Source organism: Cervus elaphus, chromosome X (genome assembly GCF_910594005.1).
Source record: "Cervus elaphus chromosome X, mCerEla1.1, whole genome shotgun sequence".
NCBI lineage: Eukaryota > Metazoa > Chordata > Mammalia > Artiodactyla > Cervidae > Cervus > Cervus elaphus.
This window is the reverse complement of record NC_057848.1, coordinates 10,015,375-10,020,260: the sequence shown is the minus strand read 5'-3', so window position 1 is coordinate 10,020,260 and position 4,886 is coordinate 10,015,375.

Here is a 4,886-nt window from a genome sequence, read left to right as displayed (position 1 = left end):
TTCTCGAGTTGCGGCGGGAACCTGGGGTATATTCTCGAGTTACGACGGGGATGGCCCTTCCACACACGTGTTTGTTCAGCCACGTCAGGACTCTTGCCTAGTTGCGAGACACAACTCGGAATTCTCCTCGAGGCTTGGCAAGGCAATTGGGACGCCTCTCCAGCTGAGGCGGGAGACCAAGGGTCCCTTTCCACGTGCCACAGGAATCCTGGGACTCCTATCAAGTTTCACGAGGAGTCAGGCATCGTCTCCTTTGGAGGCACTGATCTCCGCGTACCTCTGGAGTTTTCAAAGGATGTGAGGCCTCCGGTCGCGATGAGGTGGGGAACTAGGTCTTTCTCTGTGGTCTCCACAGGGGATTCAGACATCCTTTCATCTTGGGAGATGCAAGACGAGCCTGCATTCAAGTCACTGCAGGGATATCCAGCCTTATTTCGCGTCAGGGCATCGCGGTGTCCATTCCACTTGAGGCCGCAAACTCAGGGCCCCTCTCACATACTTAGAGCTGAGAGAAGCCTCCTCTTGAGGTGCTTGTGGTAAGGTGGTATACCTCTGGAGTCGAAACCAGGGACTAACCTCTCATCTCGAATTGATTTTTGGCCCACGGAGCACTTTCGTGTTGCTACAGTGACCTCAGGATCCCTCTAGCCTTGAAACAGTGTTCTTGGGGTTTCTCTGGAGTGCCATCAAGGAAATCAAGGCTCCTTTCATGTGTGATGTGCAACACGGAATTGCTCTGCACGCAGTGCAGGGGAATCGGGCCTCATCTCGCGGCGAGGGGGAAGTCTCATGGTTTTTCTCGAGTTGCGGCGGGAACCTGGGGTATATTCTCGAGTTACGACGGGGATGGCCCTTTCACCCACGTGTTTCTTCAGCGACGTCAGGACTCCTGCCTAGTTGCGAGGGACAACTCTGGATTCTCCTCGAGGCTTGGCAGGGCAATTGGGATGCCTCTCCAGCTGAGGCGGGAGACCAAGTGTCCCTTTCCAAGTGCCACAGGAATCCTGGGACTCCTATCAAGTTTCACGAGGAGTCAGGCATCGTCTCCTTTGGAGGCACTGATCTCCGCGTACCTCTGGAGTTTTCAAAGGATGTGAGGCTATCGGTCGCGATGAGGTGGGGAACTAGGTCTTTCTCTTTGGTCTCCACAGGGGATTCAGACATCCTTTCGTCCTGGGAGATGCAAGACGAGCCTGCATTGAAGTCACTGCAGGGATATCCGGCCTTATTTCGAGTCAGGGCATCGCGGTGTCCATTCCACTTGAGGCCGCAAACTCAGGGTCTCTCTCACATACCTAGAGCTGAGAGAAGCCTCCTCTTGAGGTGCTTGTGGTAAGGTGGTATTCCTCTGGAGACGAATCCAGGGACTAACCCCTCTTTTCGAGTTGATTTTTGGTCCACAGAGTTCTTTCGTGTTGCTACAGTGACCTCAGGATCCCTCTATCCTTGAAACAGTGTTCTTGGCGTTTCTCTGGAGTGCCATGAAGGAAATCAAGGCTCCTTTCATGTGTGATGTGCAAGACGGAATTGCTCTGCACGCAGTACAGGGGAATCGGGCCTCATCTCGCATCGAGGGGGAAGTCTCATGGTTTTTCTCGAGTTGCGGCGGGAACCTGGGGTATATTCTCGAGTTACGACGGGGATGGCCCTTCCACACACGTGTGTGTTCAGCCACGTCAGGACTCCTGCCTAGTTGCGAGGGACAACTCGGGATTCTCCTCGAGGCTTGGCAGGGCAATTGGAACGCCTCTCCAGCTGAGGCGGGAGACCAAGGGTCCCTTTCCACGTGCCACAAGAATCCTGGGACTCCTATCAAGTTTCACGAGGAGTCAGGCATCGTCTCCTTTGGAGGCACTGATCTCCGCGTACCTCTGGAGTTTTCAAAGGATGTGAGGCCTCCGGTCGCGATGAGGTGGGGAACTAGGTGTTTCTCTGTGGTCTCCACAGGGGATTCAGACATCCTTTCTTCTTGGGAGATGCAAGACGAGCCTGCATTCAAGTCACTGCAGGGATATCCGGCCTTATTTCGAGTCAGGGCATCGCAGTGTCCATTCCACTTGAGGCCGCAAACTCAGGATCCCTCTCACATACCTAGAGCTGAGAGAAGCCTCCTCTTGAGGTGCTTGTGGTAAGGTGGTATTCCTCAGGAGTCGAAGCCAGGGACTAACCTCTCATCTCGTGTTGATTCTTGGTCCACGGAGCTCTTTCGTGTTGCTACAGTGACCTCAGGATCCCTCTAGCCTTGAAACAGTGTTCTTGGGGTTTCTCTGGAGTGCCATCAAGGAAATCAAGGCTCCTTTCATGTGTGATGTGCAAGACGGAATTGCTCTGCACGCAGTGCAGGGGAATCGGGCCTCATCTCGCGGCGAGGGGGAAGTCTCATGGTTTTTCTCGAGTTGCGGCGGGAACCTGGGGTATATTCTCGAGTTACGACGGGGATGGCCCTTCCACACACGTGTGTGTTCAGCCATGTCAGGACTCCTGCCTAGTTGCGAGGGACAACTCGGGATTCTCCTCGAGGCTTTGCAGGGCAATTGGGACGCCTCTCCAGCTGAGATGGGAGACCAAGGGTCCCTTTCCACGTGCCACAGGAATCCTGGGTCTCCTATCAAGTTTCACGAGTAGTCAGGCATCGTCTCCTTTGGAGGCACTGATCTCCGCATACCTCTGGAGTTTTCAAAGGATTTGAGGCCTCCTGTCGCGATGAGGTGGGGAACTAGGTCTTTCTCTGTGGTCTCCACAGGGGATTCAGACACCCTTTCGTCTTGGGAGATGCAAGACGATCCTGCATTCCAGTCACTGCAGGGATATCCGGCCTTATTTCGAGTCAGGGCATCGCGGTGTCCATTCCACTTGAGGCTGCAAACTCAGGGTCCCTCTCACATACCTAGAGCTGAGAGAAGCCTCCTCTTGAGGTGCTTGTGGTAAGGTGGTATTCCTCTGGAGTCGAAGCCAGGGACTAACCTCTCATCTCGAGTTGATTTTTGGTCCACGGAGCTCTTTCGTGTTGCTACAGTGACCTCAGGATCCCTCTAGCCTTGAAACAGTGTTCTTGGGGTTTCTCTGGAGTGCCATCAAGGAAATCAAGGCTCCTTTCATGTGTGATGTGCAACACAGAATTGCTCTGCACGCAGTGCAGGGGAATCGGGCCTCATCTCGCGGCGAGGGGGAAGTCTCATGGTTTTTCTCGAGTTGCGGCGGGAACCTGGGGTATATTCTCGAGTTACGACGGGGATGGCCCTTCCACACACGTGTTTGTTCAGCCACGTCAGGACTCTTGCCTAGTTGCGAGACACAACTCGGAATTCTCCTCGAGGCTTGGCAAGGCAATTGGGACGCCTCTCCAGCTGAGGCGGGAGACCAAGGGTCCCTTTCCACGTGCCACAGGAATCCTGGGACTCCTATCAAGTTTCACGAGGAGTCAGGCATCGTCTCCTTTGGAGGCACTGATCTCCGCGTACCTCTGGAGTTTTCAAAGGATGTGAGGCCTCCGGTTGCGATGAGGTGGGGAACTAGGTCTTTCTCTGTGGTCTCCACAGGGGATTCAGACATCCTTTCATCTTGGGAGATGCAAGACGAGCCTGCATTCAAGTCACTGCAGGGATATCCAGCCTTATTTCGCGTCAGGGCATCGCGGTGTCCATTCCACTTGAGGCCGCAAACTCAGGGTCCCTCTCACATACCTAGAGCTGAGAGAAGCCTCCTCTTGAGGTGCTTGTGGTAAGGTGGTATTCCTCTGGAGTCGAAGCCAGGGACTAACCTCTCATCTCGAGTTGATTTTTGGCCCACGGAGCACTTTCGTGTTGCTACAGTGACCTCAGGATCCCTCTAGCCTTGAAACAGTGTTCTTGGGGTTTCTCTGGAGTGCCATCAAGGAAATCAAGGCTCCTTTCATGTGTGATGTGCAACACGGAATTGCTCTGCACGCAGTGCAGGGGAATCGGGCCTCATCTCGCGGCGAGGGGGAAATCTCATGGTTTTTCTCGAGTTGCGGCGGGAACCTGGGATATATTCTCGAGTTACGACGGGGATGGCCCTTCCACCCACGTGTTTCTTCAGCGACGTCAGGACTCCTGCCTAGTTGCGAGGGACAACTCTGGATTCTCCTCGAGGCTTGGCAGGGCAATTGGGACGCCTCTCCAGCTGAGGCGGGAGACCAAGTGTCCCTTTCCAAGTGCCGCAGGAATCCTGGGACTCCTATCAAGTTTCAAGAGGAGTCAGGCATCGTCTCCTTTGGAGGCACTGATCTCCGCGTACCTCTGGAGTTTTCAAAGGATGTGAGGCTATCGGTCGCGATGAGGTGGGGAACTAAGTCTTTCTCTGTGCTTTCCACAGGGGATTCAGACATCCTTTCGTCCTGGGAGATGCAAGACGAGCCTGCATTAAAGTCACTGCAGGGATATCTGGCCTTATTTCGAGTCAGGGCATCGCGGTATCCATTCCACTTGAGGCCGCAAACTCAGGGTCCCTCTCACATACCTAGAGCTGAGAGAAGCCTCCTCTTGAGGTGCTTGTGGTAAGGTGGTATTCCTCTGGAGACGAAGCCAGGGACTAAACTCTCTTTTCGAGTTGATTTTTGGTCCACAGAGTACTTTCGTGTTGCTACAGTGACCTCAGGATCCCTCTATCCTTGAAACAGTGTTCTTGGGGTTTCTCTGGAGTGCCATGAAGGAAATCAAGGCTCCTTTCATGTGTGATGTGCAACACAGAATTGCTCTGCACGCAGTGCAGGGGAATCGGGCCTCATCTCGCGGCGAGGGGGAAGTCTCATGGTTTTTCTCGAGTTGCGGCGGGAACCTGGGGTATATTCTCGAGTTACGACGGGGATGGCCCTTCCACACACGTGTTTGTTCAGCCACGTCAGGACTCTTGCCTAGTTGCGAGAC